The sequence below is a fragment of the Pinus tabuliformis genome, chromosome X (assembly GCF_031772625.1).
Source record: "Pinus tabuliformis cultivar Carrire ecotype Pingquan chromosome X, CPIR1, whole genome shotgun sequence".
In the NCBI taxonomy this organism is placed as follows: domain Eukaryota; kingdom Viridiplantae; phylum Streptophyta; class Pinopsida; order Pinales; family Pinaceae; genus Pinus; species Pinus tabuliformis.
The window spans coordinates 646061575-646078127 of record NC_142308.1 but is presented as its reverse complement, the minus strand read 5'-3'; positions in this window follow the sequence as shown (position 1 = coordinate 646078127).

The following is a 16553-nucleotide window of genomic DNA, read 5'->3' as shown; positions in this document are numbered from 1 at the left end:
CTCAAAAAGGCTTTACCCTTACTAAAAACAACATCATAGCCTCTATCCTCCAATACAACTACAAAGATTAAATTATTTTGAGCCCAGGTACATACATAACATCTTTTAGATGAAGATGGGAGCCTGAATCCCTCTTGAAGGTTAGAGTTATAATTACTTTGGTACTATACCTCCCATCATCCCCAAGTTATATGTGCATATGAAGATCCTTCTCCTCTAGGCTACTGAATAATTCTTTGCATCCAGTCATGTTGAATGAGGCACCTAAATTTAGGTACCACACACTCCCCATTAGAGTGCTTAGCATGCATGAAATTAGGGTGAAGTCCAATTTGAATTGTGAGTCAAGCTCTTCACCTCCTCCTCCATCTGAGGGCTTCTTATTAGAATTCTTGTGCGGATACTTTGTTGCATAGTGCCCATATTTGTGGCAATGAAAACATTTTATATTTCTTAGGTCCTTCTTCTTTCCATTGTCCTGGCTAGACTCTAGCTTGCTTTGGTCCTTCTTTCACTTAGATTTATTTGCTTTCCCAAACAAGGAAAAATTCTCTTCATCCTCATCTTTGGATGTTACTCCATCTTTGGTGTTCCTTCAAATTTATTCCTGCACCAAATGAGACCAAAGTCTATGCCAATTTGGTAATTTGTCCCTTCCATTTGCAGAGTCTTGGTAACTATGCTATTATTTTGGAAGGCCTAGGAGAGCTAGGCTCACAAGTTTAAATGAGGAAATAATTTCTCCTACTCCTCTAAGTTGATATCTAACCTTAGTGAATCTAGAAAGGTAATATGGAATGGTTTCATTTTTCTACAGTTAGATGTTTCTAAGCTTGTCCCTCAATGCTAATTTCCTAGCATCACTATTATTTTCGAATAACTCAATGACGATCTTCCACATAGAAAATGGAGTTTATTTTCCACAGGAATTCAATACTATGTGGTCTATCACATCCTCTAGGATTATCCTCCTATATTTTGTAGTATCATTCTTCCATTTGAGCTAATTGTTGCGCATATGATACTACTTGTTTTGGAATGTTAGTTTTGGAGTATTCCAACACTACAATATCATTGAGTACAATTTACATTGTGTCTTTCCAAGATGTGAAATTTCAGGTTCCCTCTAGGGCATACTCCAATCTCAATCTATTGAAATATGCTTTCCCCCACAAAAGAAAATTTGATTCCCTGAATCAACAAATCAAAATTTCTGAAATAGAAGATCTATTGATCGATTTCTATTTTGTTTTCAAGCTCTAATACTATGTAGAAATTGCACGGAATTTTCTACTGCTAATGAAATTGAACTGAAATCAAGAGACAAAAATTTCTTCTACTATTCCACAAAAAGAAAAACACACGATAGAAACACATGCAATAACATGCAACCATCAAAACACAAGGAACACAATGATTTTATAGGGGAACCCAACTGGTAAAAACTCCTCCATTTCTTTTCATTAATAATATGAGAATGGGAAACTATTACAATGTCCTTCTTCAACTCTGAAGCACACATTGCACTGTAAACATATTCTCCTGTTGACTATCCTCCTTTGCAAAAAAACTTAGCCAATTCAAGCCTCATCCAACCTCCTATTTCCTTTCTTAATCCTCGAGGAATTAATCTCCTATATAATATGGAAATTCCCTATTTCCTTGCCCAAATCAAAGGGGAATTGATCACCTGCTTAATCAAAAACCATGTACACTCAACTAGTATACAATTAATGATTACAATGTGTCTTTTCTTCCACTCCAGCTACGAAATTCAAATTCCATGCATGTCTGGGTTATTTTTAGCTAATTGACTAGATTAACTGAGAGATTAGTGAGTTAACAACAATTCTACTACTCAACTAACCTTCAACTAACTCTATTAATTACTTGAGCTTATTTAATTGAGTTCAACTAAAAATAATTGAACTAGAATACTAAATTCTAGCAATCACTACATGCACAACTCTACTCCAAGCCTACAAAATCAAATTTGTTGATCTAACTAAGTGAGAAGGCCATGCCACTCAAGTTAACTCTAATCCAAGCCATCATGCTGATATCGAAAATAAAATTACTCAATTTGAATAAGGCACAAGTCAAATTATGATCTAGGTGGATATTGGTGGCCACTCGCCTATTCCACTTGGACCCCCAATATTGTTTCTTTCAGTTTTTTTGTTTCCTTATTTTTAGCACAATTTACTATTTTTGGCATTTTTTCATGTCCTGAAATTTCGGAGTCGTTTTAAGGCCCTAAATGACACTTTTTGGGAAAAATGGGACCAACATGGGTCATTCATCGATGTTGGCCATTCAAAAGTTGTATTCATTGGATAGATCTTTCTAACGAGGTGTTTTTCACGTCAAACAAAGATCGTATGCCAAACTTACGACCTCGGGAAGTTTATGTTCCAATTTACCCAAATAGGGCCCATAGTTTGGTGCTTCATCTCCTAAGGTTAGGTTTTTGAATATTTAGGGTTTTCCATTGTTTCTCAATAATAAATAGGCCTTTGAATCTCATTGTAACACAATTCAGAGGCATGTAGCAGCCACATCTCTTCTCAGAGATAAGCTACCATCACCCAAGCTAGTCTTATTCCCATTTTGTTTGTAAGCATATTTCAGTGTTTGATATTAATGAAATGAAGTGTTATTTCTACTGCATCTTTGTATTTATGGTTATATCTATAATTTGTTGCGTTTCTATTTGAATCTGGAACAATGGTATCAGAGTAGTCTACTCTTTCTCTATTTTTCTTTGCATGTCCCCAACAAGGTCAGGATATAAGGAGTTAGGGCTCGATTTGGTTGAGTCTTTGCAAGATCAGCCTCGCAAACCCCAACAGCCGCCCACTGGGGAAGAAAAGAAATAAGAGGAGGTGGGGGATCCTATCAAAATATTGCTCAAGGATGCCCTCGAGAAACAAAGAAATGCGATGATGGATAACTTTGCCCAGATCCTTCAACAGTTGCCCACTGGTGGCGCATCTACATCCAACAGCCACTTTTAGAGGCTCCACTCCTTTTAAGGTACAAGTAAACTTTGACATTCCCATATTTGAGGGCCAAATAGATTTAGACGTCGTAGATAAATGGTTAAATCTACTAGAACCATATTTTTCTGTTCATGATTTTTCCAGTCGAGAAAATATTACTTTTGCTCTTCTCAAAGCTACCCCCCATGTCAAGGACTGGTGGGAAACCTACTATGATCAAAAGGATGAAAGTACGACCTCGTTGTTTTCAGCCACCCACTTGGAACTCATTCCAGGATTCCATCAAGGAGAAGTACTACCCTGTCAAGAGCTATGAGGATAAATAGATAAAGTGGACAACGTTGCGGTAGGGAAGGGACCAAGATGTGTCGTAGTTTACCAATGTTTTTCATACCCTTTGCACGAAGTTGGGTATCAAGGATTCTTATAAATATTTGTTGCTCAAGTACCACAACTACCTACATAGGTACATCCAGGACAAGATGGAGTTCCTGGACATCTCGTTGTTAGGCATGGTGTACCGATATGCTATCAAGATCAAGAAGAAGTTTAAAAAGAAGAAGCGATACTTTGGATCTGCGAATCCGAAGCAAGGGAAAGGTGACCCCAAACCACTGAACACAGAACAAAGCCAAGGTGGGCTGACGCAAGACAACTTGCCAAATACGCAAGCAAAGAACAACACCGCGAAGTCGAAGAAGGACACGAGAAAGTGGTGTGAGTTCCATAAGAGCTCCACTCACAACACAAGTGACTGTCAGGCCAAGCAGTCACTGGTGACTGAGCTGAAGGCTTCAAAATCAGATGCATGTTATAACTCTAAGTCAGAACCTAACAAGGAGAATGACAAAGGGAAGTAGATTATTGACGCAGAGACCAATGCCACCATTGCCACCATGAAGTTCCAGAAGGAGGAACCCAAAGATCCAGAGGAGGAGGAGTGCCTCTTCCACTCCCAGATGTGGGTAAAGGGTTCCCCACTATAGTTCATTATCGACAGCGGAAGCCAAAAGAACCTCATTTCGGCAAATGTCGTGAAGTAGTTTGGCTTACCGACCACGGAACGCCCACAACCTACCCCATCGAGTGGCTTCACCATGGACAAGATCTTCGCATGAGCCAGCAGTGCCACCTTCCATATAGTATCAAGACCTCCATAGATGATGTATTATGTGACATTGCTCCCCTTGAGGTTTGTGATGTATTATTAGGCCAACCATACTTGTGGAAGCGACATGCTTTGTATGAGTCAAGGCCTCATGTTGTTATTGTTACTTTGGGAAATAAGTTGTACACGATACTAGAGGTAGCACCGCCTACTGCTATCTCTTTGGTTACTGCAAAAGAATGCAGTAAGCTCATTTCCAAAACCGGAAATTTTTTTCCCGTAATGATATGCCCTCAGGGAAAGAAGAATATGGTGGCCATGACCTCGAGACAGGGCCCCTCCGCATAAAAACAACAGATGGACAAGGTTGTGGAGTACGAGGACATATTCACCTACCCAACAGGGGTGCCTCTACACTATCAGGTCAATCACTCCATCGATCTGACCCAAGGTGCGTCATTACCCAATGGACCAATCTATCAGCACTTTGTTATAGAAAACGACAAAATCAAGAGGCAAATTTAGGAGGTGCTACATAAAGGTCACATCCGGCTAAGTTCATCACCCTGTCAAAGCCTGATCATGTTGGTACAGAAGAAGGATGGGACTTGGAGACTCTGTATTGACTATCAAGCATTGAACAAGATCATTGTCCGTAATAGGTACCCAATCCCATGAATTGATAACCTTCTGGACCAACTCAAGGGGGGAAATATTTCAACAAGATCGACTTCAAGTCCAGATATCACAAGGTACTAATCGAACCCTCCGATGTGCGCAAGATGGCCTTCAAAGCCAAGGAGGGCCTTTTCGAATGGTTGGTTATGCCTTTCGGGTTGACAAATGCTCTTGAAACCTTCATGAGGTTGATGGATGATGATGGGCTTCTAAATTAGACATAAATTGAGGCCCATGCTTTTAAATTAAAACATAAATTAAGGCCTATGACCATCCTTTAGCACATTAAACCTCTCTTTCTGCATTAGATAATTTATTTTTAACTTTAATATATTCATTAGAAAGGTTTATGAATAATTGGATATTTGTGCCTAATATTATTTATTTTTATGGAATATTATGAGAATATTGGGCAGATTATGAAGATTTGGAGGAGGAGATAATTTAGAGACTTGTTCCCTACTACAGGAGGATGAATAATAAATAATAACTCAACAAGATATTATGGAATTATGGCACATATTGTGGAACTCCAATGATTGAGAAAATCTAGGAATGTGTTCCACGAATCAAGGGACCAGATCCACTAATCAAGGGATTTTGGTGGGGAAAAATTACTCCATTCATGGGGAATGACTCCTAATCATTTTGTATAAGTTCCAAGTTGAATTTTCCTCTAGATATAGATTTTCATTAGCGTTATTATGGAGAGAGCTTGTATTTTTGCAGCTCCATTGCATTTTCTTGCAGGGATGTAATTCTATTGATGAAAATAATGAAGATTGGTGTCATGTTCAGCTTCTAAATCTTGTTTTCCTCCATAGGTCTCTGAGTTTCCTAGGGATTGTCCATCCCAAGAGCCTCAGAGCCCTTTTTTATCATTTTCTTTCCTTCTTTTCACTTCTTATTCACATGCATCTCTAGTTTTTATTTATTTCTATTTCTCCATTTAGTATTAATGATTTCTTGTTGTAGGATTGGTTAAATGGTTGATGTAAGTTCTTTTGCAAGATCACAAGCACTATTTCATCCTTGGAAAATCTTTTGGAGTTCATAGAAATCATTGAGTTGCTTGGATTAGTCTTCTTATTCCCAAATCTGGATTGTTGGACCTCATTTTTAGCAAAAAACTGTAAATTTCTACTATTTTTTAGACCATGCTAACAAGCTTAAATCAAGTTGGTTCCACTTGAATTAGATCACAAAAAAATTATAGATCATAAAAAAATTACCCCATTGCATTTTCACTTCATTTGGTTAGGTGTTGTTTAATTTACTAGCTCACTAGTTCTCGAATTTCTAGATTTTCGACTAGTAATGTTTTTTTTTTTTTTTGCATGGGTTAACAGAGGTATTTTTGAGTGATTCCACTTGGAATATGTATCTAAGACATCCTAATTAAACAAAAATTTGTCCCATCAAATTTGGATTTAATTTTCTTGGTCATTAAACCCTCACCAATTTCATCATTTCACATGGAAACTTCTCCAAGCATTTTGACCAAATCCATCCATCTCCTCGGCACTCCCTTGCCTCATTCCATTGACCAATCACCTTCCCTAAGATTTCCATACCTTCAACATCCTTCATTTTTCTCTCAGCTATATCTTGTAGGTTTTCAGGGGATCGTGTAGGTTTTTAGTACATCTTGTAGGTTTTCTTGTAGTGGCCTGTTTTGAGGCCGAATTGAGGGAAAACCTCCATGAAGCCACACAAGGTCACCTAAGGGTATCCCAAGCCTTCCAACCATTCACCATCATCTCCAGGCCAGCTGCCACATCACGAAAATCAATTAGCTTCCACACTCTCACATGAAAAAAAACAAAAAGAAAAACATATTTAGTTTATTCATTTACATGCACCGTAGTAGAAGGTTTGATGGTTTGAATTTGCATGCTTAGGATGGTAGGATTGCATACATATTAAATTATCATTATTTTGAAGCAAAGCCTCTTAGCAGTTAGTTAAAAAATGGTGTGTTTTAGCATTTGATTTCAGTCTCTTTCCTTGTACTCTCTTTCTTGTAATAGGTTAAGGTTCCATTTCAACCATTTCATTTTCTACAATTAGTTTAGGATTTGACTTCAGTACATGCACTCCATTACATCATGATAGCAAAGGAAGGAAATATTATATGCCCCACATATAGTGCTGATACCTCTTAAGTTTGTACGAACCCCGGGTTGATAATTAATGTCGGTAGCCTTGGGAGTTGCAACATTATTGTTGCAACTCTGAGGCTCATCACTTTTTGGCACCGTTGCCGAGGAGGTGTCAAAGTATGCATTGTTTTCTTCCCTAGTTTATTCATTTATTATTTTTTGCAAAAAAAAAAATATTTGCATTAGGTATATTTAATTCAAAAGTAGAAAACTGCATTGCATTATAGCTTTCATTGAATCATAAAAACAAAATAAAAAAATATCCAACACCAACCCACCCCTCATTTGATCACGTGGTGGAGTAAGATGCACATCACCATTCACTTTTGCAGGTAGAAGAAGAAGATGGCAAAGAATGTAGAAGAAATTGATGGAGATGATGACAATGAGGAAGATCCTCTCGGATTTCCCATTCAAGATACTGATGGAAGTGTGCACATGAAGAACATCCCTCCATCTTTTCTTCCAAAATTTCATGGTCTAAGGTCAAAGGATCTGGAAACCTTTCTCTTTGAATTTGAAATTGTTTGTAGATCTTATGGTTACTTATTAAAAACTCAAAAACTGATATTGTTTCCAGCAACATTCAAGGATATAGCTCTTAAATGGTTCATGAGTTTAGGGACTAATTTAATAAGATCACGGAGTGAGATGCAAAAGATATCTCTAGAAAAATATAAAGATCATGATCTTAAAGAATAAATCTTTAGAATGAATCAAAGATAAGATGAGAGTCTAAAGGATCTCATAGAGAGGTTAATGTATAATTTTAAGAGGGAAAAACTACATCATTTAGGATCTGAAACACTAAAAACCCCCTTACTTAGAGCAATTAGGGATGAATGGATTGATCTCCTTAATCTCATGAGTAGAGGTGATGTATATCAATTATCATTTGAGGAAATTTTTGAAACATGAAAACACATATCAAGAGGAAAAGCAAGAGTAGATAAATCGGCATCAAGATTAGTAAGTCAAGCTAAACTTGGAAATTTGTTTGATGATTTCAAAAGAGAAATTCTTAGCAATCTAAGAAAACAAGTAGAAATGTGAAGAATGCAAGATTAAGGAAAAGAAAATGCTGATGTTTGTGTTGCAGAATCACATGATGTTAAACATCATCCATCATTACCAAGGTTGAAGGAATTTTACCAAGAGGACAATGGAGAAAGTCAATCACCAATGCAGCTATGTTATGTAGCTCCAAGAGGACCATGGAAGCCTATTCAACCTAGTATGATGCAAAAGCCTAATTTACAATTTCAAGGTTATGCATATACACCTCATAGTAATTGGAACACACCTTTTCCTTGGCAACATTGGTCATCTCAACCCCAAAACCAATCTTAGCAACAAGGTTGGAAAGGAACTTATGGGAGCCATCCACAATATCCTCAATATTTTCCTCAATATCATCCACACTCAACTCCAGGTTATCTCTACCATTCACCTCCACCACAACCACAAACCCATCCACATCCATCTCAAATATACACTCCCACTCAACTACCTATACCACCATTTCCAAAACCACATATTGAAGTAGCTCAACCCACTTACAATGCTGAGGTACAACACTTCCAAACATCTCCTCTTGAGCTCAATGGTATTCACCATAGCTCAAGAAGAGTATTGAAAAATAGATATTCTCTTGATACCATTGAAGGACTACATCTAGAAGAAGAAGATTCAAAAGAGAAGATCAAAGAATCAAGGGCTGCACTTGATGAAAAGTAGACATCAAAATCAGAGATTGAGAAAACTTCCTCATGGTTACCATCAAATCCTCCATGTATTCAAGAGATCAATCAGCAAAAAGAGGAAGACTTGAAGGTCATGATAGAAGAAGACATCCAAGATGGTCCAAATCAACAAGTGGACTAGAGGCATCACAACTATATTGAAATATGGTTCCAGACAATCACTAAGTTGCAACAATACTCTCTTCTTCAATTGTGCTTGATATCATCAAGGTCAAATCATTTGGTCTCTGAAATCCAGGTACATTTCAAAGCATACATTTCAAGCCTACACATCATTTTGTCTGTCATCTTGATGTACACATGGCTACATTGGAAGTATTCTTATACTTGAAAGTGATTTTTTTTCAAGTAGGGTAGGGTAAAAAAAAAAATTGAGAGAAAAAAGAAAATCTAAGGTGAAAACCTCCTTTGAGGCGCCTTAGATTGGCTCATTGATTGAAAACCTCCACGAGGCCGTCAATGGGTTGGGAAAAAAATCCTAGGTGAAAACCTCCTTTGAGGCGCCTAGGCAGACCTACTAGTTGAAAACCTCATTGAGGAAATTAGTAGGGCTAGAAAAAAAAAGAGAAAAAAAATAAAAGAAATCCTTACTCCATGCATCTCTTTGATGAATGCATGTACACTCCAACATCTGCAACCAACAAGAACAAGTTGGTACCAAGAGGAAAATTGGTCAAGCCTAGTCAAAAGAAGTCAAATTTTGACTTTCTGCTCCTTTCCTCAAATGCTCCAACAAGGCCAAGGCTGTGCCAATCCATCACCCTCATCTATTTCCACCATCCACCCATCATTCTCAAGCTTCTACCATTCAATTTGCTTGTTGTCCTAAAAAACTACAGGATGCTTTGTTTTACTATAGGATACAAAAATACATAGAGCAAAGATTTGTTTTTGCCATAACTTGAAAACCATGAATCCATTTGCCAAGATGTTTCGGGGGGAGATGAATATTGATGATGGTGACATGCTCAAACAATTTTAGCAAATTCTAGGGCACAGTTTTCGAGAAATCAGCCTCCATCACCTACAACCATTTTTGCATTTTCTTGATATTCATGCATCCATTTAAAAATTTGTCTCATGGGGAGATGCATGTGCATTATGGTAACATGTCCAAGAAATTTTAGAAAATTCCAGTGCACCGTTTCTAAGAAATCGGCCCGCATCACCTTCAACCATTTTTAGTTTTTCTCGAGATCTGTAAATCCATTGACTAATCTTTTTTATGGGGAGGTGCATAATGATGATGGAAACATGCTTAGAAAGTTTCAGGTTAATCCATTCTACCATTTGGGAGATATGGAAAAAACAAGTCGTTGTCTTCAAAACCTACAGGATTCCCTAAGATCCTACAGGATACAGAACAACACCTACAGGATTGGCAGTGAGCAGTTTTAAAAGGGAAAAACAGAGGTTGGCTTCATCAAGCAGTGTTAAGGAGGTAGGCTCTACATTTCCCCACATTTTTCCAAGTGAAAGGAACATAAAAAACCCTTCTAGTTTGTTGAAAGTGATTGCAGCATAAGGGAATTGTATACACATAATTTTTAAATTTGGTATCAGACATATACAAACCTCCATCCATCAGAGAAAAATGACAGGGGGAACCCATCAACACAGTGAGGATTCATCAGCACCCTCCTATACTAGAGATATTCACAAGGCACAATTGGATGGGTTTCTTTGAAAATTTGAGAGGATATGATGATGAAGTAGCCAAATATTTGTAGTCAGCATCAACATGGAGATCAAAAGATCAAAGAAGCTCCTCTAAAGCTTAGCAGCAACATCAAGATCATCAGCATCACTATCCAACACCTGCATATCAACATCAACTTAGCAACAGCATGCATGTCTCTCCAACAACCATTAGGTAGGTACATGTATGCAATATTCTTGACCTCTTCTCTTGAGCATATTATAGTTAGAAATTTGTTGTCAATGCATGAGAGATGAGGTTTTATAAGCTAAGGATGGGTCAGTAGTCTCAGCTGCCTTCAACTAGTTAATTGCAGCTCACTCCTTCACTCATGCAATGTTGAAAAATCAAATTATGAAGGGTGATGATTTCAAGGAATGAGGACAACAGTTAAAAGAAGAAATTTTTGCAAAGGCCAAGTCACCACAACACTCCAAGCCCTCCATCCACTTCATATTCACTATCTATTCATCATTCATCCATCCCATTTCATTCTTGAAAAAAACAAATAGAGCAACCTCTCCATTTTCACAAACCTACACTACTCCCTTCAAGCCCTGGCATCATTATCTAATCTCTATTCATCATTTCACTCCCATATAGGTAGAAGACCCTGGAAGAGGAGGAATGACTAGTACAGGAAGGCAGAATGTTTCTACAAGAAGGAAGAAATGAAAAAATTATGCTAAACCCCAAGATGGCAAAGCTTAAGAGAGACCTAATCAAAATAGAAAACTTTAAGGCCATTAGGCAATCATCTAGGCCACAAGAGAGAAGAAGAAGGCAACAAAAGGAAATGAGGTATTCACCATGAAAATAGAACTCAAACTACAGTGATAAAAAGAGGGTTTCCAAGAGGTCTCTAATCTCTTTCTAGCTTTTGTCCAAGGCCTAAAATATGTTATAAAAATGGGAGAAATGCATGGAAGTCAAGTAAGGGTCTACCCTAACCTTAGACTATCATTTATGCTCAAAAAGGGTATCTTGTAGTTTTAATAGGGTTTCCTGTAGTTTTGACGGGAATTACTACAAGATGTCCTAGTTCTCATCTAAATGCATTTTGAAGGTGTTAGAGGTGTCCAAATGGTGGAGGAAGGTAGTAGAAGGTTGATAAGGGCGTGGAAGACCTTGCCAAACTAAAAGATATTCAAGAATCCATATTGAATAATGAGAAGAAAGCAAGCTAATGATCTCAAGAAACAATGATTTTTCTTTGCACAAATATGTTTTTGGGCTTGTCCTTGCATAAATTACAGCCAATATTCTTAAGGCACAAGAGAGAGGCCACCAGGGCGATGGATAAGGCACAATGCGGTCACTAAGTTGCTCAGAAGATGAGCAACACTTTCAGAATGGGTGTACGATGGGCCTCTAAATTAGACATAAATTGAGGCCCATGCCTCTAAATTAAAACATAAATTAAGGCCTATGGCCATCCTTAAGCACATTAAACCTCTCTTTCTACATTAGATAATTTAATTTTAACTTTAATATATTCATTAGGAAGGTTTATGAATAATTAGATATTTGTGCCGAATATTATTTATTTTTATGGAATATTATGAGAATATTGGGCAGATTATGAAGATTTGGAGGATGAGATAATTTAGGGATTTGTTCCCTACTATAGGAGCATTAATAATATATAATAAATCAACAAGATATTATGTAATTTTGGCATAGATTGTGGAACTCCAATAATTGAGAAAATCTAGGAATGTGTTCCACTAATCAAGGGACCAGATCCACTAATCAAGGGATTTTGGTGGGGAAAGCTTCCTCCATTCATGGGGAATGATTCTTAATCATTTTGTATAAGTGCCAAGTCGAATTTGCCTCTAGATATAGATTTTCATTAGTGTTATTGTGGAGAGAGCTTGTATTTTTGTAGCTCCATTGTGTTTTTTTGTAGGGATGTAATTCTATTGATAAAAATAATGAAGATTGGTATCATGTTCAGCTTCTAAATATTTTTTTCCTCCATAGGTCTCTGAGTTTCCTTGGGCTTGGCCATCCCAAGAGCCTCAAAGCCCTTTTATCTCATTTTCTTTCCTTCATTTCACTTCTTATTCACATGCATCTCTAGTTTTTATTTCTTTCTATTTCTTCATTTAGTATTAATGATTTCTTGTTGTAGGATTGAGTTAAATGGTCGATGTTAGTTCTTTTGCAGGATCACAAGCTTTGGAAGTTTATAGTAATCATTGAGCTACTTGCATTAGTATTCTTATTCCAAAATCTGGATTGTTGGACCTCCTTTTTAACAAAGAACAATAAATTTATATTAATTTTTAGAGCATGCTAACAAGATTCAATAAATTTGGTTCCACTTGCATTAGGTCAAAAAAAATTCTAGTTCATAACAAAAATTACTCCATTGCTTTTGCACTTTATTTGGTTAGGCATTTTTTAGATTTACTAGCTCACTAGTTCTTGAATTTCTAGATTTTCGACTATTAATGCTTTTTTATTTTTTTGTATGGGGTAACAAAGGTCTTTCTGAGTGATTCCACTTCGAATAGGGATCTAAGACATCGTAGTTAATAAAAAAAATTGTCCCATCCAATTTGGATTTGATTTTCTTGGTCATCAAACCCTCACCAATTTCATCATTTCACAAGGAAACTTCTCCAAGATTTTTGAGAAAATCCATCCATCTCCCAACATTGTTTTTGAATTATGAAGTGGTCCTAGGCACTCCCTTGCCTCATTTCATCCACCAACCACCTTCCCTATGCTTTCCATCACCTTAAACATTCATCCTTTTTCGCTCGGTTGTATCATGTAAGTTTTCAGGGGATCGTGTAGGCATTTAGTACATCCTGTAGGTTTTCCTCTAGTGGCCTGCTTTGAGGCTCAATTGAGGGAAAACCTCTAGGAATCCACACAAGGTCACCTAAGGGTATCCCAAGCCTTCCAACCATTGACCATCATCTCCAAGCCACCTACCACATCACCAAAAGAGATTAGCTTCCACACTCTCACATGAAAAAAAACATAAAGAAAAACAAATTTATTTTATTCATTTACATGCACAGCAGTAGAAGGTTTGACGGTTTGAATCTACATTCTTAGGACAATAGGATTGCATACATATTAACTTAGCATTATTTTGAAGAAAATCCTCTTAGCAGTTAGTTAGAAAATGGTGTGTTTTAGCATTTGATTTCAGTCTCTTTCCTTATACTTTCTTTCTTGCAATAGGTGAAGGTTCCATTTCGAACATTTCATTTTCTGCAATTAGTTTAGGATTTGACTTCAATACATGCACTCCATTACATCATGACAACAAAGGAATGAAACATTGTATGCTACACATATAGTGCCAATACCTCTTAAGTTTGTACAAACCCAGGGTTGATAATTAAATTCTATAGCCTTGGGAGTTGCATCATTCTTGTTGAAATACCGAGGCTCATCAGATGACATCTTGTTGCCATTCACCAACTCAAATGTAGTGGTATTCTTGGATGACATCCTGATCTTTATCCAAAGTTGGGAAGAGCACCTCCACCACATCCAACAAGTTCTCAAAACACTGCAGCAACACAAGCTATGTGCCAATTTGGAGAAATGCACTTTTGGCATGACCTAGGTTCAGTATCTAGGATACATTATTGATGAATGGGGGTTGCATGTGGATCTAGCAAAGATCGAAGTAATTCGGGATTGTCCATCCCTAACCACTCTAACAGAGCTCTGCAACTTTCTGGGTCTTGCCAATTTCTACCGCATGTTCTTGTTGGGATTCTCTCATATCACTTGGCCCTTGAGTCAAGTCACCAAGGGAGGAGCGAAAGAAAAATTATTTTGGTCTGAATCTCAATAGAAGGCATTCGTAGAGTTGAAACATCACCTTTTCTTTACACTATTGCTCACATTACAAGACTTGTAACAACCATTTGAGATCGAGACAGATGCCTCTGACTATGTTATTGGGGCAGTCCTTACTCAACAAGTGCATCTAGTGGCATATCATAGTGAGACACTTTCAAACACGGTCTGGAAGTATCCCACTTATGACAAAGAGATGTATTCCATTTTGAAGGCCTGCTGACAATGGAAGCATTACATTTTGGGGAAGGAAATTTTCATCCACACAGACCATCGACCCCTGCAGTTCATACAGACGCAAGGGTAGCTACAGAATGATCGCCATCAGAAGTGTTCCACATACTTGTGACAGTTCCATTTGAATATCAAGTATAAGAAGGGCATCACCAATGATGTTGCAGTCTGCCTCAACCGACCACCGATCATGGCATTAACCACCATTCTCAACTCTTGTGGGCACGAGACTTCTAATTGGCTGCTTCTCTAGAAAAGTGACCCAGAATTCGGCCACACATACCAAACACTCTTGGATGGTCAACAAGTTCCAGATTTTCATGTCCAAGATGCCCTGTTATACCACCTGCGATACCTTTGTGTTCCTTCAAGTGACCGCGCCAAGATGGTTTTGGAAGTGCACTACAATCGAGCTGCTGGGAATTTCGGGGTCGAGAAAATGGTGGCAGTACTACAAAAGTATTTCCATTCGCCGAATCTTTGACAGGATGTCGGGAAGTACATCAGATCTTGCACTTCCTGCACCATTTCCAAACCAACCATAAAAAAGAAGGACCTCTATACTCCACTTTCTACCCCTAGTCAACATTAGGAAGCCATCTCCATGGACTACATGTCTGGCCTTCCTTCTACTAAGCATGGTAACGACTGTGTTTTTCTAGTCATCGACAGATTCTCAAAGATGGCCATTATGGCGACCCGCAAGAAGAATATCACAGCGAAAGCCACTACTAAACGATTCTTTAAATGAGCATGGGTACACTTTGGGATCCCACAGTCTATCATCTTAGATTGGGATAGGAGGTTCCTCAATACATTTTAGTCCAATATTTGGAGGATGTTGGACACCAAGCTCACTAAGTCCACAGCTTTCCATCCCCAAACTAATGGCCAGACAAAGGTCGTCAACAGGATGATCGTAAACATTTTTTGCAAGTACAACTCAAAACATCGATGCACATGGGATGAGATCCTCCCCTATGTCTATCACTGCTATAATTGGGCTCTCCACAACTCGACTAGCCACAACCCTTTTCAGGTGGGCTTGGGATTCCATCCACTATGTCCCATTGATGTGGCCATACCATTTGTGACTACTCAGGCAGATTCTTTTCATGTCGAGTCCGAAGCCAATAATGCAAACAACTTCATTGAGCACATCCAACATATTTGTCTATAGGTCCACGACATTCTGGAAAAATCAAATGTCAAGTACAAGAAGCGAAATGATCAACATTGGGTGCCGCACAAGTTTCAGGTGGGCGACAAAGTCTAGTTGCATTTGCAAAAGGAGCACCTTACTGGAGCCTATCGAAAACTCAGACCACTCCAATATGGTCCTTACACCATTACCAAGGCTATGGGAGATAATGCATTTAAGCTCAACATTCCCCATTCCTTGGCCTACACCTAATGTTCAATGTGGACCACCTTCGACCATACTTCCCACCATTGCTAGACATATCAAACATTGCAGAACAACTCACACCTACAGAATTAAATCCAGATTGCATGGAACAAGCCAAAACTGATTGGATCATGGACACATAGATCAAGAACACCTGACAAGAAACGATCCAACTATATCAAGTTTTCAAAGTAGGCCAACTCCTTCACCAGGGCAAGTGGCTCACCAGGGACTGAGTTCAGCAGATGTTTCCTCATCTCATGGAGGAACTCAACGCAATGGGGACCATTGCTTCCTATGTGGGGAGGAATGATCTAGGTGGATATTGGTGGCCACCTGCCTATCCCACTTGGACCCCCACCATTATTTCTTTTAGTTTTTCGGTTTCCTTATTTGTAGCACAATTTACTATTTTTGGCACTTTTTTGGGTCTAGAACTTCTGGAGTCGTTTTGAGGCCCTAAACAACGTTATCCTCAAGTCAACATTCTTTCTCAATCAACAATTTTTTCTTTGATTAGTTTATATGTATTATATATGTAATAGTTATGTATTGTATGTAATAGTTTAGTCGACATTTTTTTTCTTGGATTAGTTTATTTGTATTATATGTAATATGCAGAGGCATATACTAAATGCCCCACAACAGTAGGTTGTTGGGGTGTG